Genomic DNA, 24,684 nt, shown 5'->3' on the forward strand with positions numbered 1-24,684 from the left:
TTTGAACACACAACTGGAGGATGTGAATAAAACTTGGCATGCTTGTGAGCTCCTCGTCACTCCTGACCTTGGCCACGTATGTTCCATCACTGGTTGCAGGGCCTTTCCTTCATCAAATTTCTATTTTATAAGTAGTTCTTCAGCAGATTCATATGTTAACTAGCAGAAACTGAAAATCTTTAGTAAACTATTCACCATTGCTATCAAATGTAAGAAGGGACTGTGATCCTATATATCCAAATGCCTGATGCAAGGTACAGAAATGGCACATTAAATAATATTATGACCCCTTTTGAATAGTAAAATATTTTTAAAACCAATTTTTAAAAACAACATTGCACATAGGATCCATAGCTTCTTCTATTACTGAGAATGAATTCCATCCAAAACAACTACTGTGAACTATTTTTGCTTTAACCTTAAGCTCCTATTAACTAAAAATTATAAAGAGTTGTTTTCGTAAAGCACTTGGAATTCTGTTACTTGGTATTTTTATTTACAGTCTTCAAAGTATTTTTCTTCATTCTCTCTCTTTTTTAAAATTACATTTTGAGTGAAGATGGTTTATTACAGGGTTTTGAATCTTTTTCTTCCTTGTGGAATCTTAAGGTAGCAAAGTTGAAGTTCTGCTTTTAACATCATAAGATTTGAAGAAGTTCCACATAAGACTTTTCTGATACCTCATGTGGCATGAAATAGCTGAAAAATAGTATAGTTCACAAAGTTAATCTTATTTAATGCTATGGATGTTAGTATATCACTTACATTATTTATTGTTTTACCTTATCATTATTGTTATGAACTGAATTGTGTCCCTCCCTCCAACTTCCTATGTTGAAGCTCTAAACCCCAAGATGACTATATTTGAATATAGGATCTTTAAGAAAGTGATTATGGTTAAGATGAGGTAATGAATGAGACCCTAATCCAATAGTACTGATGTCCTTATAAGATAGCAAGAGTCACCAGGAGCATGGGCACAGAGGACACATGAGCAGATGCCCATCTCCAAGCCAGGTAGAGAGGGCTCACTAGAAGCCAATTATTCTGGTGCTTTGATCTTGGCTTTTCAGCTCCAGAACTGTGAGAAATAAATAAATTTCTGTTGTTTAATTCACACTATCTTTAGTATCCTGTTATGGCAGCTCAAGCAGACCAATTACAAATATTATTCAAACTTTTATTAACATTTGTCTGCTCAGGAAGGATGAGATGGCTGGTCATATATTAAAGTAATTTAGCTAGTAGTACCTTCTCTTTTTAAAACTTCATAATAATTATTTATCTCTTTCCTGTTAAAATACTTGAAGACACTAATTACTTTTATACATAGATGTAATGCCTCACAATTACCATTAATTAGTATAACACTTTAGTCTTAAAAAAATAAACATATACTTTAGCTAAATAACAGAATTCCAAATTTTGGAGACTTTTTCACTCTAAGTTATGCTAAAATGCCTATGTTTGGAAATAAATATTCAAATATTAAAGATCAATCTAAAGGACATGTCTTTTCCTGTTCCTGGCATTGTTTCCAATTAGATATGTGTTCCCTGTGCAATCAGATGATCATTGATCAAATAGAAGATCAGGTTGCAAAATAGAGTGGTGAAATAGACAAATTAGGCTAGTTAGACTTCAAAAATTGAGATAAGGCAAAACCAAATAGTAGATTACAGCCCAATATTGAAGTCAAAGCTAAACTATGATGCATCCTTACGCTTTGTGCCAGCACTTACTAGTAAGCCCAATTTAAACTACAAAATTCCCAAGTGGGGACTAGCCAACCAGAGGCTCAGATCTTTTGAGGAACGCGATGTCATTTTTAGAATATTTTAAATTTATGATCTGAAAAGTTTTACAGCTTTGCTGGGGTGTTTATAATCAAAAACAGACAGCATTTGAACGTTCTGTATGGAACAAGCTAGATGCGTTCCTTCACTCTCCAAGAGCTCTCTGAAGTCTTCAGCTACAGTGTACCTACTCCTAAGACCCATCAAAGCCTGTCTGAATGCCCTTAGCCATCTTGGAGGGGTCTTATCATGTCTTTGATTGAATCATATCCTTACATTTAGATTAAGTACCGTTTCATTGAAGTATCTTTCCTGGGGCACCTGGCTGGCTCAGTTGGTACAGCATGTGACTCAATCTCACAGTAGTTAGCTCGAGCCACACAAAGGGCATAGAGATTACTTAAAAAATAGATAGATGGATAGATAGATGATAGATAGATAGATAGATAGATAGATAGATAGATAGATAGATGATAGATAGACAAACAGATAAAAGAAGTATCTCTCACAAGCAACTCTCTGGGAATATAACTTGATGGGCAGTGAGGAGTATGTATTTTTGATAAGTTATACTTTGTTTTTCATTCTTCATATTTATAGTTTCTTTTGAGACTTCTTTGAACTGTGTGTTATTTAGAAGTACTTTTTAAAAATTTCCAACTATTTTAAGATTTTTCCAGCCATCTTTCTGTTATTAATTTCTAGTTTAATTCCATTGTGGTCTGAGAACATACTTCATATGATTTCTATTCTTTTAAATTTGTTAAGGTGTGATTTACGACACAGAATGTGGTCAGTTTTGGGGAAAGAGCCATGGGAGTTTGAGAAGAATGTGTATTCTGCTATTGTTGGATTGAGTATTCTATAAACGTCAAATTGATTGATAGTGCTGTTCAGATCAACTATATTCTTACTGATTTTCTGCTTGCTTTGTTTATCAATTACTGAAAGAGGGATGTTGAAGTCACTAACTATAATAGTGGATGTGTCTGTTTCTCCTTGAAGTTCTATTAGTTTTGCCTCACATAGTTTGATGCTGTATTGCTGGTGCATACACATTTAGAATTGTTACATTTTCTGGAGAATTCAGCCCTTTATTATTCTGTAATCCACCCCCCCCCCAATTTATCTCTGATAACTTTCCTTGTTCTGAAGTCAGTTTTGTCAGAAATTAATGTAGTTGCCAGTTTTCTTGTTTTAGTGTGGTATGGTATATCTTTCTCTATCCCTTTACTTTCAACCAATCCAAGTCTTTATCCTTAAAGAGGGTTTCTAGTAGACAAGGTATATTTGAGTTTGGTTTTTCGATCCACACTGACAATCTTGGTATTTTCATTTGGGTATTTAGACTACTCACATTTATTGATTATTGATATAGTTAGATTAATATCTACCATGTTTGTAACAATTTTCTGTTCAACATATTTACTCTTTGTTTCTTTTCTTTCTTCTCTTTCCTCCTTTCTCCAGTTTAAATTGAACATTTTATGATTCCATTTTGTTTCCTCTCTTAGCATACAAATTACACTTCATCAAAAAAAATTAATGGTTGTCCTACAGTTTGCAATATACATTTACAACTAATCTAAGCTCACCTTCAAATAACACTATATCAAGTTCATATGTAGTGCAGCTACCTTAGAACAACAGAGTGTTCCCAGCTCTTCCCTCTCATCCTTTCTGGCATTGTTGTCATTCTTTTCATGTATCCATATGTTACAATCACTCAATACACTGTTATTATTACTTTAAACAGTTATCTTTTAGATCAATTAAAAATAAGAAAAATAGGGGAGCACCTGGGTGGCTCAGTGTCTGCCTTTGGCTCAGGACGTGATCCTGCAGTCCTGGGATCAAGTTCCACATCAGGCTCCCCATGGGGAGCCTGCTTCTCTCTCTGCCTATGTCTCTGCCTCTCTTTCTCTCTCTGTGTCTCTCTGTGTCATGAATAAATAAATAAAATATTTTTTAAAAAAAGAATAAGAAAAATAAGAACTATACAAAACTTAAAAGCCTCTGGATAAAGCAAAGAAAATCACAACAAAATAAGGCAACCTGCAGAATGGGAGAAAATATTTGCAAATCATGTATCTGATAAGGCTCAAATATCCAAAATATATAAAGAACTTGTGCAACTTAATATGAAACAAACAATCTGATTAAAAATGGGTAGAGAATTTGAATAGACATTTTTCCAAAGAAGACATACAGATAAACAGCAGGTATATGAAACAGTGCTCAACATCACTAATCATCAGGGATATGTAGATCAAAACCACAGTGAGATATCACTTCACCTCTGTTAAAATGGTCATCATCAAAAAGAAAAGAAATAATAAGAGTTGATGAGGATGTGGAGAAAAGGGGACCCCTGTGCACAATTGGTAAGAATGTAAGGTGATGCAGCCACTATTGAAAACAGTATGGAAGACCCTTAAAATATTAAATATATAACTACCATATGATCCACAATTCCACTTCTGGTATTTATCTGGAGGGAATTAATTAACTGTTTTGAAAAATATCTGCACTCCCATGCTCACTGCAGCATTACTTAACAACAATCATGACATGGAAACAACCTAACTATCCATTGATGGATGAATGAATAAAGAAGATGTGCCATATATATATTAGTCAGTCATAAAAAGGAAGGAAATCCTGACATTTGAGAAAAATGGATGGACCTGGAGGGTATTATGCTAAGTGAAATAAGTCAGGCAGAAATAGAGAACTACTATGTGATCTCACCTATATTTGGATTCCCAAAAAATAGTTGAACTTATAGTCACAGAGAACAGACTGGTAGTTGCCAGAGGCTGGGCATAAGGGTAGGTGAAAATGGAGAAAAATGAATGAGAAATATAATCTTAAAGAATTTTACTTTCTTGTATTCTTTCTATGCTGTTCTTCCTCTCTTTATAAAGATTCAAATTTCTGATCTCTATAACTTTCTTTCTCCATGAAGAACTTTTTTTTTTCACCTAAGAGTTTTATTTTTTTTTATTGGAGTTCAATTTGCCAACATATAGCATAACTCCCAGTGCTTATCCCACCAAGTGCCCCGCTCAGTGCCCATCACCCAGTCCCCCAACCTCCCGCCCACCTCCCTTTCCACTACCCCTTGTTCATTTCCCAGAGTTAGGAGTTGCTCATATTTTGTCACCCTCATTGATATTTTCTTTTTTTTTATTTATTTTTTATTGGTGTTCAATTTACTAACATACAGAATAACCCCCAGTGCCCGTCACCCATTCACTCCCACCCCCCCCCCGCCCTCCTCCCCTTCTACCACCCCTAGTTCATTTCCCAGAGTTAGCAGTCTTTACGAAGAAATGTGTGGGAAATATCAGAAAGGGAGACATGAAGAACTTTTTAAAACATTTCTTTCTGGACAGGTGTGCTGGCAATGAATTCCCTCCATTCTTGTTTTACTGGGAAATCTTTATTTCTCTCTCACTTTTGGAAGATAATTTGGCTGGATATACTGCTGGGGACTTACCCCAAAGATACAGATGCAATGAAATGCCGGGACACCTGCACCCCAATGTTTATAGCAGCAATGTCCACAATAGCCAAACTGTGAAAGGAGCCTCAGTGTCCATCGAAAGATGAATGGATAAAGAAGATGTGGTCTATGTATACAATGGAATAATACTCAGCCATTAGAAATGACAAATACCCACCATTTGCTTCAACGTGGATGGAACTGGAGGGTATTATGCTGAGTGAAATGAGTCGATCAGAGAAGGACAAACATTATATGGTCTCATTCATTTGGGGAATATAAATAATAGTGAAAGGGAATAGAAGGGAAGGGAGAAGGAATGGGTAGGAAATATCAGAAAGGGAGACAAACATGAAGACTCCTAACTCTGGGAAACGAACTAGGGGTGGTGGAAGGGGAGGAGAGCGGGGGCTGGGGGTGAATGGGTGACGGGCACTGAGGGGGGCACTTGACGGGATGAGCACCGAGTGTTTTCTGTATGTTGGCAAATTGAACACCAATAAAAATAAATTTATTATTAAAAAAAAGAAAAGCAGGAAAAAAATAAACTCAAATATGTGAGACACACACACAAAGAATTCTACACATTTTTCTTACAACATTTAAAATATTTCACTCCACTTTCTGCTGTCTTGCAGGGTTTCTTATAAGAAGTTGTCTGTACTTCTCCTTGTTTCTCCAGAGACAAGGTCCTTCTCACACCCCCATCTTCTCTCCAGATTTTTCATTGCTTTCTTGTAGTTTTAATATTATATACCTAAGTGTAGATTTCTTTGGTATTTATCTTGGTGTTGTCTGAGCTTCCTGCATCTCTAGTTTTGTTTGTCATTAATTTTGGAAAATTCTTTGTCATTATTACTTCCGATTTTTTATCTTCATTGTCTTTCTTCTTTTGGTATTCCAACTGTTTATATGCTACATATTTTGAAATTTCCCCACAGTTCTAGGATATCTTGTTCTGCCTTCTTTTTGCAAATATTTCAATTTTGGGAACTTTCTATTGGTCTATCTTTAACCTCTGCTTCTTTCCTTGGCTATTGTGAGTATACTGATGAGCCCATCAAAGGTTTTCTTCATTTCTATTACAGTGCTTTTTATTTGTAAGATTTCCTTTTGATTATTTTTTATAGTTTCCTTCTCTCTGCTTACATTATCCCTCTGTTCTTATGTGTTGTCTACTTTTTTCCATTACAGACTTTAACATATTAATCATAGTTATTTTTAATTCCCTGTCTAACCATTTTAAAATCTGTGTCATATCTGAGTCTGGTTCTAATGCTTCTTTTTCCTCTTCAGGCTCTGTTTTTTTTTTTTCTTGCCTTTTATGGTGGCTTGTAATACTTTATTAAAAGCCAGGCATGATGAATTGGGTAATAAGTACTGAGGTAAAACCTTTAGTGTAAGGTTTTTTGTTCATCTAAGAGTTCGGCTGTGTTTAATGTTTGTTGTAACTGTAGATGTCAGAGACTTCAAATGTCTAATGTTTTTGTTTTTGTCTCTCTTGTTGCCTTTGGGCTCCTTAAATAGAATCTCTGCCTTGAAGCTTTCTTGGCTATAATCCAGTGTTGTTAGACTAGAGTCCTATTGATGTGGTGACAAAGCATGCCATAATTGTTGGATTAAATCTCAGGCTTTTAATTGGTCTATGTTGGGGTGCTTGGGTGGCTCAATCAGTTGGACATCTAACTCTTGATTTTGGCTCAGGTCATGGTCTTGGGATCTGGGATCGAGTCCCACTTCTGGCTCCATGCTCAGTGGGGAGTCTGAGACTCTCTCTCTGCCCCTGCCTCCCCCACTAAAATAAACAAATAAATCTGCACACACACAAAAATGTTAGTAGGCCCATGTTCCTGTGCCCTGACTTTCACAAGTGTTATTTAGCTTCTCTTCCTCCCCTCATATTCTGGCAGAATTCTTCCTTTTGGGTTTTGAGAGTAAGCATTTGCTATGGAGGACTCTCTGGGCATATCTCACAAGGTTTACTTCTCCTCTCCTTCTGCCACAGCCATGAGGGATCTTTCTTGGATCTTCACCATTAAGATCCTGGTGGAGTTCCTGGAAGTAGATCCACAAGGGTGCGGTGGGTTCCCTAAGACCTTAGACTCCAGTAGTTTTTCACCTTCTAGCTAGTCCACCCTCAGCCTCCAGCAACTCATAAAAATCATCACTTAATTGTTCCTACCTATTTATGGCTCCAGTGGCTTCTGCTCCAGGTGAGAAGCTTCTCTATTTACTATCTCTCTATATTTTGGGGTGGTGGATTCCCTTCTGATCTCAAATCCTTGATGGTTCCAAGAAAATTTTGTTTATTTTCAATTTGTTCAGAATTTTTCGCACTGTAAGTATAGGATTACTTCCAAGGTCCTTACATGTTGGAGCTGAAATCAGAAGTTCTGTATCCGCATTTTTGGAGTAATTGAAAAATCTAACAACAAGGGAGTTTCTTTGTTCATATAATTGGGAAATTCAGAGGTAATCCAAGACTTATATATAGCTTGATCCATGGCTCAAAAACACCAATAAGAACACAATTTCCTTTCATTTCTCTGTTCTATCTCCTTAGTATCATCTACAATCTGAGTATCACAGCCAAAACTCCATGGCCACATTATCTCAGAGAGAAAAAACTTTCTGACTTTTCCCAGCACTGAAAAAAAAAAACTTCTTCAATTTTGATTGAGCATCTCAGGTCACATGTTCATTGTATCAGTTAACTATTGGACAGATGCTGTGTAACAACTACAGAATCTCTTGCCATTTAATATTAAGTATTACTCATGTGTTTGATGGTTGTCTAGAACTTCTGCTAATGTCATCTGGGCTCATTGACATGCTTATAGGCTGGGTAGGGGTGTACTGATGATTTAGGCTGGGATGGCCTAGGTGGCTCTACTTCAAGCTAGGGAGATTTTGCCTCACTGTCCTTGATTCTCCTAGGATCTGAGGTTAGCTGAATTCATTATTGTTATGGAAATGACAGGGGTTCAAGAGGGGAAGTGAAAACAGAAAGTTTCTTAAGACCTCTGCTTGAAACTGATCTCCTGTTAATTCTACCCACAAAGCTACTGGTCAAAGAAGTCACATGACCAAGACCACCATCAAGGGACAGGAAAGTACATTCTGCACACAATGAAGACATAACAAAGGTGTAAATACAAGTGAAAATTAAAGTCAAAAACTCAATCTATTACTCTCACAAGTAAACCAGCCACTGCTTTCATGGGAATATGAATACCCTAATTGATAAGAACCAGTTAAAACCCTACTCCTTAAAGCTACTGGTTGATTTGCACTCTATCACTTTGTTAGGGCTGCCATAATAAAGTGCCTCAGATGGGTGACTTAAACAACAGAAATTTATTTTTTTTACTTTGGCCTGTAGATGGCCATCTTCTCCCTGTGTCTTCACATGGTCTTCCCTCTGTGCATCTATGTCCTAATTTCTTCTTCTTCTTCTAAGGACTGTAGTCAAATTGAATTAAGGCCCACCCTAAGAAAAGTAACCAAAAATGTCCACTGCATGGAAGGCACTGGAGGAGCAGTATAGTGGTTGGCTGAGACCACAGATTATACCACCCAGGAACATGGCTGGGTCTGCCCTTATCACAAGATGTGAGAGCAGTATACTTCTTCCACACCAGGGGCACGCTGAGGGCTGTGTTCTACTGTGATAGGAAGTCCAAGCCCCTGACCCTCTGAGGGCTGCTGGAAGTCCCTCTCTAGTGCAAAGAATTATTTTGCCATGTATTTATGTGAGAAGATAGAAAAAGTCTACTCTGACTATTGGATAAAAATCAAAGAGAGGGAAATAACCCACTGAGAAATCTGGTGACCTTTCAACCATTTTCTTGAACAGGCCCCACTTCAAGCATGACTGGATTTTTTCTAGATGGCAGCCTCCCATTGGCATTTCTAAATGAATAAAAGTTTTCAGGTGAGTGATTGATGCTTTTTTTGTCACACCTGAGCCATTCTTTCCTAGTGAGTGAGTGGCAGTAATGCAATATTAAGTACACTCACGACTGTACTTAAGCTCAAGTTGAACAGGTCATGAGAAGTTGTCATCATGAACACTTGTGACTGAGCACAGCAATATGCATGTGTAGTCTCTACTAGAGACCACCATTAGCCATCCCTGTGTAAAGAGCCAGTGTTGGACTCACAGTCTTAGTTTGCTAGGGGAGCTCTAACAAAGTACCCACAAAGTGGGTACTAAATAACAGAAATTTCTTGTGTCATGGCTCTGGAGGCCAGAAGTCCTAAATTGAAGTATTGGCAAGGTTGCTTCCTTCTTACAATTGTGAGGAAGAATGTCCTTTGCCTCTTGCCTAGCTTCTTGTACTTTGTGGACAATCTTTGGTGTTCCTTGCCTTGTAGATATATAGCCCCAATTTCTGCCTCCATTTTTATATGTGTCCAGATTTCACTTTTTTTTATAGGGATACCAGGCATATTGGATTAGGGTCCACCCTAATGATTTCATATTAATTTAACTGGTTACATCTGCAGTTATCATATTTCTAAATAAGGTCACATTCTGAGGTGCTCAGAGTTAGCACTCTAACATATGAATGGGGAGGTACAATCGAACCCACAATAATAAGCAAGGTACCCATCAACCACATAGACCCTATTTCTTATTTAAGTAAAAAATACACAGGTATAGATTGGTAGCATCAAATCAACATGCTATGTAGCAAAATAAATATTAGGAGGAACCTGAATGATGCCACCCAGAACCTTACTTTCTTTAGTTGTGGTTTAATCAGGGAGTAAAAATTTAGAACAACTGAAACGATGTCTACTCTTTAGCAATCTTCACTGGGTATTTTTTTTCTAAACTGGACTATGAATTTGAGATTATACACTGTGGCCAGGACTTGGAAAGCCCCTACATTTTTTTGTTGACTACAGTCCTATGTGTCTTAAAAGAAAGTAGAGAGCCAACCACCTGAAGAGAAGGCCAGTCTACTTAGTCCCCAAAGTGAGCTGATGGAGTATCCAGAAAGTCCTTTTTGTGAGAAATAATAGGAATTAAGTTGAGATGCCTGAACAAGTAAATATGGGGATGTTTCTAAAGATTCAGGTTGTCTCCCAAATTCCAAGGACAGGAACGTCACAGTCCCAGGAGCAAGGGTCTGGCAATCTACAGGAAAGTCAAGAAGTCATCATTTCCCAGTTCTTGCATGTTCTTCTCTGCTCTACTTTCTCTCTTTTTGCCTTTCCATCTTTGACCCTTCTTTTCATTCTCCCCTTCTTGTCACTTCCCCCACCACATTCTCCTCTATTTTCCAAGTTTTCTCTACACTGCCTTCTTCAGGCTCTCCAATTCCTAGGTAGATAGATGATCTCTCAGTATGGCATACATAAAACTGCTAAGAAAAAAATATCAAGACATCTTTTAAGGTTCTAAAGTGAGTCTGAAAAGCAAGAGAATCCCTTTGAGTGTAGCTATTCTGTGCTGCTTATTGAGTGAATACCTATTAGAACAGCCTCGGCCAAAAGGGTAAGAAATAACGAGTGTTGGCAAGGATGTGGAGAAATGCACCCCCAGGGGTCTGAGGGGAGTCCCGCACCTCACAAAAACAGTCAGCCAAAATCAGAACAAAATGAGAGCTTGTTAATAAGAGGAGGGAAGAATGCATACTACGTAAGCACACAATCAGATCTTCCATACACACATAGCATTCAGCACCATCCAGAATGCATTCTCTTCCACCTCTCTAGTTTGCTTTTCAAGTAAAAGCTACTTCTCCAACATTATCAAAATCTCGAGGAGGTCTCTGCATCAAACACTTATTTATCTTATCCCACTGGTTTCAGACATCCATTCCCCTTGCCCATCCATATCTTCTGGTTTCTAGATCCATCATACATTACTCTTTGGATTTATCAGATTCATTTTGCTTCATCTGTACCCAAAAGAGGACAAAAACAAGGCAAAAGCAAACAAACCTGGGAAATAACAATGATTATAGGTGTGGAACTGAGGTGCAGAGAGGTGGTATAACTTGCCAAAGCCCAACAGCTAGTGAATGGCAATCCAGAAATCCAAAGCCAAATCTGCCTGACTTTAGAGCCCATGCATTTAACCACCAGGCCATACACAGTGCCTCCAGGTAGATTTTGTTCTAGCCCCTACATCGCATCTCTTGAATAACAAGCACACACACACACAAAATGTCTTCACTGAGTGACTCTTGAGAACAAAATACTTCCAGCTGTTCTAAAATTTTGAAATAGCTCTAATTAGTATAAGCATACCTCTGAGATCCAGAAGCTGGAAGTCTGCTGCCAGTTAATAATAGAATCTGCATGTGTGATATGCTACATGGAATGGGCTGCCACAGGGAGTAAAAGAAAAGAAGGAGATGTAGCTCCTGCCTTCAAAAAAAAAAATCATGGTTGCAATGAACAGTCAGAAGATCTAAAAAGAACAATAGATCCTGCCTTCCTAGGCAACTCATGAACGCAGACAAATGAAAATAAATAATATATTTCCAGGGTGAGGCAGTTGGAAAAATGTTGACTTTGCAAAAGCCTAAAAGACTTGGGTTTTGAAATAATTTTTGCCACAACAATTCACAAAACTTTGAGAACATTTATTAACCTCTCTGAGCTTTGGATTCCTCATCCATCTAGTGAATACTGTTAATGTCTTCCTCTCAAGACCTACATGAAATAGTGCATGAAAACAATCTGCAACAATGGGAACTGACTGAATATATCTTTTCTTGCTTTATATGTATGTACTGCAATTTGAGGGCTTACATCTTGTAGAAAATGTATGATCTCCATTTACATGGTTTGGATCCATATCATCCCATGATCCTGAGAAAGCCATCCTTTCTGATCTCTTTGAACATCAATCTCCTTCCTTGTTCTATTTGACAAAGTCTTACTGAGTATCTACTATGTTTTAGGCACTAGACTGAACCAGCAGAGTCATGACCAACAGAATCTTCACCCTCCAAGGGCTTATAGTACTGATCCATAGTAAGGATAATCACAGCCCCAGTAGGTGCTTAAGGACAAGGAGCACTTTGTATAATGCAATGCCTGGCACATTGTAATTCAGTTTGCTTTGCAAACACAGTCTATGAAAGATGAAAGGATGCCAAATAGATGGATAGGAGTCTGTATTAGTTTTCTAATGCTGCTATAACAAATGACCACAAACAAAGTGGCTAAACACTGGGCTAGGGCACCTGGGTGGCTAAGTTGGTTAAGTGTCTGCCTTCAGGTCAAGCCATGATCCTGGGGTCCTGAGATTGAGACCCACATTGGGCTCCTAGATCAGTGGGGAGCCTGCTTCTCCTTCTCTCTCTCTACCTGTCACTCTTCCTGCTTGTGTGCTTGTTCTCTCTCTCTCTCCCCCTCTTCTCTGTCAAATAAAATCTAAAAAATAAAAATTAAAAAAAATTTAAAAACATTGGATTAAAATCAAGGTGTGAATAGGGCTCCTTTATGGAATGATAAGGACTCAACTGTGTTCCCTCCAAATTCATATATTGAAGCCCTAACTCCCGATGTGACTGTATTTGGAGATAGACCTTTAAGAAGGCAGAGTTAAATGAGATCATAAGGGTGGGTTCCTAATCCAATAGGATTGGTGACCTGATAAGAAGAGGAAGGGAAGAAGAGATCTCTCACCTTATGCACACATGCCCAGGAAAGGCCAAATGGGGACAGAATGAAAAGACACCACCTATAAGCCAGGAACCTAACTGGCAGCCACCTTTATCTTAGGCTTCTAGGCTTCAGAACTGTGAGAAATAAATTTATGTTGTATAAGCCACTCAGTCTATGGTATTTTGTTATGGCAGCCTCAGCAGACTAATATAGGAAAAATGCTTTTTTGTTTGTTTTATTTTGTTTTGTTTTTTCCTGATTCTAGAAGTTGCCCACATTTGTGGGGTCATGGCTCTCCTCCAACTTCAACGCCAGCAATGTTGCATCTTTCTAACCACAGCTGAAAAGTTACTCTACTTTTAAGGACTTGCATGATTAGATTGAGCCCATCTGGATATAATCCAGTATAATCTCCCCATGTCAAGGTCCACAACTCTAATCACATCTGTAAAGTCCCTTTTGACATGTAAAGTAATATTCACAGTTCCTGGGTACTAGGTCATGGACACATTTGTGGGGCCATTACTCTTCCTACCTAAGGGCCCAGATGAGTCAGTTTAGACTTGAGTCAAGGACTCTGACAGAACATGCAATAAGTACATAGAAAGAGAGATTCATGCCTTCTATTTCATTTCACTTGTGTAACAATATCTCTTCTGCAGCAAACACACTCAGACAAAGAGAAGGAACACAGATGGTCTGGCCAGACATTTTCCCCCTCTAGACATGGTTGTGTAGTACATGGTCCCATAATACTTGGAGTTAGCAACTTTGGTTTGCTAGTTTCTTTTCAATGGCATATCCTTGATTCTGATCATTGACATGAGAGCATGATATCATAACTCTTCAGTTTTTAGTTCATTAACTAAAAAGCATTACTTTTGTATCCTAAGTCAGGGAGTATTCCAGGAGAAAGTGAACCCTAAGATTTTCTCTTGGCATTTATCTTCCTGTGCTCACCTGTCCCTCCACATTTTCCTCTGCCTGAACTCTCACCTTCCTCATTGAATCACCAGCAAAAGAAACCTTCAAAATTCCTGTCTTACTATTCGGAGCTCTACTTTTAAACTATTTGTTTTGTTTTGTTTTTTGTATATTTCTTATTTGTATTTTTAAACTTTTAAAACCACTTAAGTTCCAAGTTTTATTAAAAAAAAAAAAACTAAACTAAACTACTCCCAAGGGGACATTATCTTCAAAATCAACACAATGGGGGGGGGGGCAAGATGGTGGAGGAGTAGGGTCCCGAAGTCACCTGTCCCCACCAACTTACCTAGATACCTTTCAAATCATCCTGAAAACCTACAAATTCAACCTGAGAGATAAAGAGAGAACAGCTGGAACACTACAAACAGAACAGTTTGTGCTTCTAACAAGGTAGGAAGGCAGGAAAAAAATAAAAATAAAAAGTATCAAGTGGGGGAGGGGTCCCTGCAAGGAGTCAGGCTAAGGCTGCAGCGAGAGCCTCGGGGAGAGGGAAGCCCAGCCCCGGAGAAGCAGGAACTTAAAAAATCTGCACCGGATTCTTCCCAGACGGAAAGGCACTGAGCAGAGAACTCGGGCAGAACCCCAGGAGGGGCCGTGGAGCCCCAGGTCTCCCGGGGTCACTAGCAAAAGACGTACGCCCGGGGGCGAGCGCGCCGCACTCCGCGGGCTGAGCGCGGTAAAGGGCTGGAGCGCCCGGCCGGGCCCCGGGAGCAGCTCAGGAGGGGGCCCTGGGCAGAGGGGGCTGCGTGGCCCTGGATCCCAGGGCGCCGGGGGACACAGCCCAGGATCCTGTGCTCCCCCTGGAACAGGAGGAGGCGGGGAGGGCCCAGGACAGCGGGAAGCTTCTGCCACCAGGACCCCCGAGCTGTGCAGACCAGCTCCCCCAGCCCTGGAAGCATCCAGGCCAGTGCAGACTGGGAGCTGCGGTAGTTACTGCGGGAGCTGACTCCAGGGCTGGAGAGCTGGCTGCTGCCAGTGTTGTCGTTCCTCCTGGTGTCACCCTGTGCCTGGGATGGAGCGGGGCTGCCAGGGAATAGATGCCTCAAGGGCTAAATAGCTCCCACTGAGCCGTGCACCTGGCATGGGGGGGAGCAGCTCCCAAGTGTACACACCTGAGAATCGGCACAGCAGGCCCCTCCCCCAGAAGACCAGCTGGAAGGACAGGGGGCAGCAAGTTCTTGACTGAGCAATACTGGAAAGCTCCAGGGGAAGTCTAGGGATTTATGGTATATAGAACCAGAGGATACACGTCCTTTTTTTTTCTTTCTTTTCTTCCTTTTTCCAGTACAACTCATTTTTAGCCACTCTGCACTGAGCAAAATGACTAGAAAGAAGAACTCACCACAAAAGAAAGAATCAGAAACAGTACTCCCTGCCACAGATTTACAGAATTTGGATTCAATTCGATGACAGGAAGCCGTTCAGAAGCACAATTATAAAGCTACTGGTGGATCTGGAAAAAAGCATAAAGGATTCAAGAGACTTTATGACTGCAGAATCTAAATCTAATCAAGCGGAGGGCAGCCCGGGTGCTCAGCGGTTTAGTGCTGCCTTCAGTCCAGGGTGTGATCCTGGAGACCTGGGATCGAGTCCCACCTCAGGCTTCCTGCATGGAGCCTGCTTCTCCCTCTGCCTGTGTCTCTGACTCTCTCTCTCTCTCTCTCTCTCTCTCGCTCTCTGTCTCTCATAAATAAATAAATAAAATCTTTTAAAAAAATGAATCTAATCAAACCGAAATTAAAAATCAATTAAATGAGATGCAATCCAAACTGGAGATCTTAACGACGAGGGTTAAGAAGTACAAGAAAGAGTGACATAGAAGACAAGTTTATGGCAAGGATGGAAGCTGAGGAAAAAAAGAGAAAAACAATGAAAAGACCATGAGGAAAGGTAAGGGAAATAAATGACAGCCTCCCAAGGAAAAATCTACGTTTAATTGGGGTTCCAAGGGGGCGCTGAGAGGAACAGAGGACCAGAAAGCATATTTGAACAAATCATAGCTGAGAACTTCCCTAATCTGGGGAGGGAAACTGGCATTCAGATCCAGAAGATAGAGAGGCTCCCCCCCCAAAAAAATAAATATAAACCATTCAACACCTCGACATTTAATAGTGAAACTTGCAAATTCCAAAGATAAAGAGAAGATCCTTAACAGCAAAACACAAGAGATCCTTAACTTATATGGGGAGAAATATTAGATTAGCAGCAGACCTCTCCACAGAGACCTGGCAGACCAGAAAGGGCTGGCAGGATATATTCAGGGTCCTAAATGAGAAGAATACGCAGCCAAGAATACTTTATCCAGCAAGGCTCTCGTTCAGAATAGAAGGAGAGATAAAGAGTTTCCAAGATAGGCAGAAACTGAAAGAATATGTGACCACCAAACCAGCTGTTTAAGAAATTCTAAGGGGGACTCCATAAAAGAGGAAGCCCAAAGAAACAATCCACAAAAACAGGGACTGAATAGGTATTACGATGACACTAAACTCATATCTTTCAATAGTAACTCTGAACATGAAAGGGCTTAATGATCCCATCAAAAGATGGAGGGTTTTGGACTCGATAAAAAAGTAAGACCCATCTATTTGCTGTCTGCAAGAGACTCATTTGAGACCTAAGGACACCTAGAGCCTGAAAATGAAAGGTTGAAGAACCATTTACCATTCAAATGGTCCTCAAAAGAAAGCAGGGGTAGCAATCCTCATATCAGATAAATTAAAGTTTATCCCAAAGACTGTAGTAAGAGATGAAGAGGGATGATCTATGAATAGATCATATTTAAAGGATCTATCCAACAAGAGGACCCAACAATCATGAATATTTATGCCCCTAGGGCAGCCGGGGTAGCTCAGCAGTTTAGCACCACCTTCAGCCCAGGGCGTGATCCTGGAGACCTGGGATCAAGTCCCATGTTGGGCTCCCAGCATGGAGCCTGCTTCTCCCTCTGCCTGCTTCTCCCTCTGCCTATGTCTCTGCCTCTCTCTCTCTCTCTCTCTCTCTCTCTCTGTGTGTGTGTGTGTCTCATGAATGAACAAAATCTTTAAAAAAGAATATTTATGCCCCTAATGTGGGAGCTGCCAAGTATATGAATCAATTAATAACCAAAGTAAAGACATACTTAGATAATAATACACTAATACTGGGAGACTTCAACATGGTACCTTCTGCAAAAGACCGATATTCTAAGCACAACATCCCCAAGAAGCAAGAGCTTTAAATGATACACTGGAACAGATAAATTTCACAGATATTGACAGAACTTTATATCCAAACGCAACTGAATACATTCTTCTCAAGTGCACATGGAACTTTCTCCAGAATAGACCACATACTGGGTCACAAATCAGGTAGCAACAGATACCAAAAGATTGGGATTGTCTCCTGCATAATTTCAGACCATAATGCTTTGAAACTTGAACTCAATCACATGAAGAAATTTGGAAGAAACTTGAACACGGAGAGGTTAAAGAGCAGGGTCAACCAGGAAATTAGAGAAGAATTAAAAAAGATTCATGGAAACTAATGAGAATGAAGATACAATTGTTCAAAATCTTTGGAATATAGCAAAAGCAGTCCTAAGAGGGAAATACATTGCAATACAAGCATCCCTCAAAAAACTGGAATGAAGTCAAATACACAGACTAACCTTGCACCTAAAGGAACTGGAAAAGAACAGCAAATAAAAGCTACACCCAGCATAAGAAGAGAATTAATAAAGATTTGAACAGAACTCAATGAAATAGAGACCAGAAAAACTGTAGAACAGATCAACAAAAGCAGGAGTTGATTCTTTGAAAGAATTAATAAGATAGATAAACCATTAGCCAACCTTCTTAAAAACAAAAGAGAAAACTCTAATTAATAAGATCATGAATGAGAAAGGAGAGATCACTACAGATAACAAGGAAATAAAACGATTTTAAAAACTCATTCTGAGCAGCTATACGCCAATAAATTAGGCAATCTAGAAGAAGTGGATGCATTTCTGGAAAACCACAAACTACCAAAACTGGAACAGGAAGAAATAGAACACCTGAACAGACCAATAACCAGGGAGAAAACTGAAGCAGTCCTCAAAAACCTCTCAAGACACAAAAGTCCAGGGCCAAATGGCTTCCCAGGGGAATTCTATCAAACGGTTAAAGAAGAAACAATACTATTCTTCTAAAGCTGTTCCAAAATATAGAAAGGGATGGAATGCTTCCAAACTCATTTTATGAGGCCAGCATCACCTTAATTCCAAAACCAGACAAAGAACCCACCAAAAAGGAGAATTATAGACCAATATCCCTGACGAACATGGATGTAAAAATTCTCAACAAGATACTAGCCAGTGGGATCCAACAGTACATTAAGAAGATTATTCACCATGATCAAGTGTGATTTATCCCCAGGATGCAAGGCTGGTTCAACATCCGCAAAGCAATCAACGATATGATAGATCATATCAAGAAGAGAAAAAAACAAGAACCATATGATCCTCTCAATAGATGCAGAGAAAGCATTTGACAAAATACAGCATTCATTCCTGATCAAAACTCTTCAGAGTGTAGGGATAGAGGGAACATTCCTCAACATCTTAAAAGCCATCTACGAAAAGCCCACAGCAAATATCATTCTCAATGAGGAAACACTGGGGGCCTTTCCCCTAAGATCAGGAACATGACAGGGATGTCCACTCCCACCACTGCTATTCAACATAGTACTGGAAGCCCTAGCCTCAGCAATCAGGCAACAAAAAGAAATCAAAGGCATTCAAATTGGCAAAGAAGAAGTCAAACTCTCCCTCTTTGCAGATGACATGATACTGTACATGGAAAACCCAAAAGACTCCACCCCAAGATTGCTAGAACTCATACAGCAATTCAGCAGTGTGGCAGGATACTAAAGCAATGCCCAGAAATCAGTGGCATTTCTATACACTAACAATGAGACTGAAGAAAAAGAAATTAAGGAGTCAATCCCCTTTACAATTGCACCCAAAAGCATCAGATATATAGGAATAAACCTAACCAAAGAGGTAAAGGATCTAGGCCCTAAAAACTACATAACATTTCTGAAAGAAATTGAGGAAGATCCAAAGAGACGGAAAAACAGTCCATGCTCCATGGATTGGCAGAATTAATATTGTGTGCCAGTCCATGGATTGGCAGAATTAATATTGTGAAAATGTCAATGCTACCCAGGGCAATTTACACATTCAATGCAATTCCTATCAAAATACCATAGAGTTTCTTCAGAGAGTTGGAACAAATCATCTTAAGATTTGTGTGGAATTAGGGGATCCCTGGGTGGCTCAGCGGTTTGGTGCGTGCCTTCTTCCCAGGGCATGGTCCTGGAGTCCCGGGATCAAGTCCCACATCGGGCTGTCTGCATGGAGCCTGCTCCTCCCTCTGCCTGTGTCTCTGACTCACTCTTTCTCTTTCTGTGTCTCTCATGAATAAATAAATAAAATCCTTAAAAAAAGATTTGTGTGGAATAAGAAAAGTACCTGAATAGCCGGGGGAATTTTAAAAAAGACCACCATAGCTGGGGGTATCACAATGCCAGATTTCAGGTTGTACTACAAATTGTGGTCCTCAAGACAGTGTGGTACTGGCACAAAAACAGACACATAGATCAATGGAAGAGAATAGAGAACCCAGAAATGGGCCCTCAACTGTATAGTCAACTAATATTCGACAAAGCAGGAAAGACTATCCACTGGAAAAAGGACAGTCTCTTCAATAAATGGTGCTGGGAAAATTGGACAGCCACGTGCAGAAGAATGACTCTAGACCACTCTCTTACACCAGACACAAAGATAAACTCAAAATGGATGAACGATCTAAATGTGAGACAAGAATCCATCAAAATCCTAGAGAAGAACACAAGCAACACCCTTTTTAAACTTGGCCACAGCAACTTTTTGCAAGATACATCTACGAAGGCCAGGGAAACAAAAGCAAAAATGAATTATTGGGACTTCATCAAGATAAAAAGCCTCTGCACAGCAAAAGAAACAGTCCACAAAACTAAAAGACAACGTACAGAATGAGAGAAGATATTTGCAAATGACATATCAGATCAAGGGCTAGTATCCAAGACCTATAAAGAACTTATTAAACTCAACAGCAACAGCAAAGAAACAAACAATCCAATCATGAAATGGGCAGAAGATATGAGCAGAAATTTCACAGAGGAAGACATAGACATGGCCAATATGCACATGAGAAGATGCTCTGCATCATTTGCCCTCAGGGAAATACAAATGAAAACCATAATGAGATACCACCTGACACCAGTGAGAATGGGGAAAATGAACAAGGTAGGAAACAACAAATGTTGGAGAGGATGTGGAGAAAGGGGAACCCTCTTGCACTGTTGGTGGAAATGTGAACTGGTACAGCCTCTCTGGAAAACTGTGTGGAGGTTCCTCAAAGAGTTAAAAATAGAACTACCCTACATCCAGCAATTGCCCTGCTGGGGATTTACCCCAAAGATACAGATGCAGTGAAACGCCGGGACACCTGCACCCCAACGTTTCTAGCAGCAATTCCACAATAGCCAAAGTGTGGAAGGAGCCTCGGTGTCCATTGAAAGATGAATGGATAAAGAAGCTGTGGTCTATGTATACAATGGAATATTACTCAGCCATTAGAAATGACGAATACCCACCATTTGCTTCAACGTGGATGGAACTGGAGGGTATTATGCTAAGTGAAGTAAGTCAATCGGAGAAGGACAAACATTATATGGTCTCATTCATTTGGGGAATATAAAAAATAGTGAAAGGGAATAAAGAGGAAAGGAGAAAAAATGAGGGGAAAATATCAGTGAGGGTGACAGAACATGAAAGACTCCTAACTCTGGGAAACAAACAAGGGGTGGTGGAAAGGGAAGTGGCTGTGGCATTGGGGTTACTGGGTGATGGACACTGAGGGGGGCACTTGACGGGATGAGCACTAGGATTTATGCTATATGTTGGCAAATTGAAATCTAATAAAAAAAATTTTAAATCAACACATTATATTAGTTTCCTAGGGCTGCTGTAACAAATGATGATCAAGTGGGTTGCTTTAGACAATAAACATTTATTCTCTCATGGTTCTGGAGGGTAGACATCTAAAATTGAGGTATGAGCAGGGCCATGCCTCTTCCAGGATCCAGGGAGAGTCCTTTCTTGCCTCTTCCAGTTTCTGCAGGCAACACTCCAAAGTCTCCCTCTGTTGTCATACACCATTCTCCCTGTGGCTCTGTTTTCCCTTCTTATGCAGACACCATTTATTGAATTAGTCTACATTCTAATTCATTATCACCTCATCTTAAATAATTATATCTGCAAAGACCCTATTCCCAAGTAAAGTCACATCCTGAGGTTCTGGTGAACATAAATTTGGGGGACCCCATTCAACCCAGTACACACACTCATTACAATTACTTACCTAAATTGCAGAATGACTCCCCCTGGAAGGAATTCTGTCTTTAACCCATACTAGGTGGCTCAAACTATAGCCAGTCTTGAGAATAACACTTTTCTTCATTCTTTAACCCTAAAAAAAAGTTATTTAAAGGTCTCAGCCACTCTGTAAGAAGTAGTAGAACACGATTTTACTCTTAGAGAAAATTAACACTGTGACCCTGTAAATAGGGTGTGTAAAAGTCAAATGTTCACCTGGTATTCTCTGGCATAGGGGTGGGATCACCTTTCACCTGAATGCTGTTGGGAATGAGGGGCTAAGTATTCTTTTAGGGAATGTAAAGTTGACTTCTAGCAGAACTGGGCTTACAGAATTTGTTGCTTACTCTGGATAAATGCACATATTCCCAGTATGAATTGAAACTGCTCCATAACATTGCCTGTACTTCTGAAGGTATGTATAGTTTGCTATGAGCAGGTCAGAAAGAGTGGGAATAAGGAAACCTGTTTTTACTTCACACTTAATGTGAAAATGACAATCTCTCTGGGCTGGGAGAACCCAGCATAATCTGGATGGTCCATCCAACCCCTAATATCCTAAAGCCTTGATAACACAGTGCATCTGGATACTGGTTCACTATATTCTAGTACAACTGTCTTATTACAGGCAGGCAACAAACTCACACTTTAGCACGTAGAGTGTTTATCTGGAGAGTCTTTATACTCTAAATCACTGCAAAGAGGTCTGTATTGGATGGAACGCATCACCTGGGAAGATAGGTTTTACACTGAGATGAAAAGAAAAGTGTCTTCCCTGTCTGGGGTGATGGGGTTGTTGGCGCCCTGAGGCTGAGCAGGGTAGAGGGCATTCCTACTAGGAAGAATTGACCTACCCCCCTTAAGGTTGGCAGCAGATGGGAAGGAAGGCAGGCAAACATCCAGCATCACCCCTGTCAAAAACCCAGAGATGGTAAAATTAAATCCACCAAATCAATAAATAGTATTTATTAAGAGTTAATTGTGCAAACTTGAAAAGCTGGGAGCTTTCAAGTTTAAAACCAATATGAAGCTCAGAACAGAATGTTGCAGGATAGCTTATTAAATGAAAATGAGAAAGTTGTTTAACCTTTGCATGGTCAGTTATTAAAACAGAATTTCTTTATGGTAGTGATCACCCTTTTTAGGAAGATGACTTAAGTTTCTTTATATAAGTAAATTTAATAACTCATTTTAGCTAAACCTATTTGGCAAAACTATGATTTCAACATTTATTAAAGATATTTTTTAAAGATTTTATTTATGTATTTGAGAGAGAGAGAATGAGAGCAGGGGCAGTAGGGGGGAAGGCAGAAGGAGAAGCAGACTTCCCCTGAGCAGTGAGCTGGAGACCAGACTCAATCCCAAGACCCTGAGATCATGACTTGAGCCAAAGCTGCTTAATCAACTGAGCCACCCAGGAGTCCTTATTAATGAGATTTTTTTTTCATTTTTTCATGATAGATCTGTGAAATCTAGTATGTATTTTCTGCTTACAGCACAACTCAATTTTTTTAAAATTGAGATATAGGTGACACACCATGTTACATTAGGTTCAGGTGCAACATAGTGACTCAACAAGTCTATAGACTGACTTATGCTTATTTTCTGATTATCAGAGACATTTACAATAAGTGGCCCAAGTTAAGTTGCACTTGTTTTGACAAAAAGCTAAATTAAATTTCACTTATGTGGCTTAGGTGGTTTTGTCTGCTCAAGGAATTCTAAAATCCAGTCTGTATTCTGTGCTTATCCTTAATACCCCTAACAGAGGAACTACCCTGGAGCCAGATGTCTCTAGGCATAGATACATGCAGAATTGCAATCATAAACAATTCTGCATTGTTCATCACTCCCTAACTCTGAATGCTCATCTTATTAATCATGGTCCAGTCAGGAGATAGAAACTAAAGTGGTTCACTTCACAAGGAGACCTTAGTATAAAGAATTTGTTTACTAGGTATTGAAGAACTGAAAAGGCAAAAAGATCATGGAAGTGGCATGGAGGAACACCCACAGGAAGCAGCAAACACCCCCAGAGCTGGAGGAGCACAGGGAAGAGGCTGGAATTACTAAAATGTAAATGCTTCAAGGAGAGATCCCACAAAGGTGAAACTCATACTCCTCAGGAGGGGACATCAGGTAGGTGGCGTTCATGTCTCTGATCTTGGAGGAGTGTCCCTGTGGCGTGTGGCCAAGACCTCAGAGGAGAGGACAATGACCAACCGGTGTCCACATCTCTGAGAGGGACATGAGAAATCTGCTTCTGTGGGCATCAGGCAAACTGCCAGCTAGACACAGCTGCTATAGGAACAAACTGTTGATGGTGCTGTGGAGAGAAGGGTGGAACATTGTTGACAGGAGCAAGAAGCACATAGGGAAGAGCAACTCCTTTTCCCCCCAGCCTTGCAGTCTCCCGCTCATGCCCCTCGTGACAAAGCCTAAGAGCTGACTGGGTAGAGATGGGTCTCGGCCCAACCCACAGAGCAGACTATAGAAGGGATCTGGGACACAACAGCTTTGTGGCTGGCACAGTCCACCCCTTTAGCTACTCAGCATCCACACACAGCCCCCTGAATATATCCTGTACATCAGCTAGAGAACTCCATGTGTCCAACTAAAAATTTGCAACTACTTCGTACAACTCAGATGCTCAACCCTCTCCCTAAGATGAGGAGACCCAAAGTGTCCAGGACCACTGTACCCATTTCTAAGTAGTTTCAGACCAGGGCCTTGACAGCTACAGAGCTCAAAGTGGCCTCTGTGTGGAAACAGACTGCCTATATTCACCAACTGGCCTCTCTGATCTTGAGAGTCTTTTACACACAATTTCTAACTTTTTCGTGGTGCTTGTCTTTCAGCCTTTTATTTCATTCAAGGATCAACAGGGAAGCACTTTAGTTTAATATCCACAAAACTGACCCTCAGCCCATGTCTCCTGGTGAATGAAAATGCCAGACTGAAATTTCAAAGGCTGTGAACTCACCTCTCTTTTGGCCCATCTCTTAATAGTAACTAATTCTTTCCTAAGGTAGTCTGGGGTTCTTATGACCCTACAACCTCTGAGAGTTTCAAAAAAGTATAAGGACATGAAAGGACAAATATAAAAAGAAGTTATTGCCCAACAGTAAATCATTTTTAAAATTATGTGTACATTTTACGCCTCAAAAATTCTAAAACATTGGCTATTAAAGTGAGGCTGCAAACTGGCAACCTAAATGTTGCCATAGTCACCTCTGTTTGGTAAGCACAATGTGTTGCTTTGTTTTTAAAAAATAAATCTGAGCAGGACAGGACACATGGTCTTTAGTTTGCCATAGTTACCA

At 39.9% G+C, this 24,684-nt stretch overlaps 1 long non-coding RNA gene across 1 annotated transcript; it reads right to left on the minus strand.

The window, feature by feature from the left end:
• Positions 1-505: 505 nt before the first annotated feature.
• LOC125753482 (uncharacterized) lies at positions 506-24,482 on the minus strand. The gene is made up of 5 exons (XR_007405441.1): positions 24,345-24,482; positions 23,481-23,687; positions 22,216-22,272; positions 21,348-21,455; positions 506-699 (listed from the first exon to the last, which is right to left on the minus strand). It is a non-coding gene; the product is annotated as an uncharacterized LOC125753482 (long non-coding RNA).
• Positions 24,483-24,684: the final 202 nt, after the last annotated feature.

This window comes from Canis lupus, chromosome 24 (genome assembly GCF_003254725.2).
Source record: "Canis lupus dingo isolate Sandy chromosome 24, ASM325472v2, whole genome shotgun sequence".
Lineage (NCBI taxonomy): Eukaryota > Metazoa > Chordata > Mammalia > Carnivora > Canidae > Canis > Canis lupus.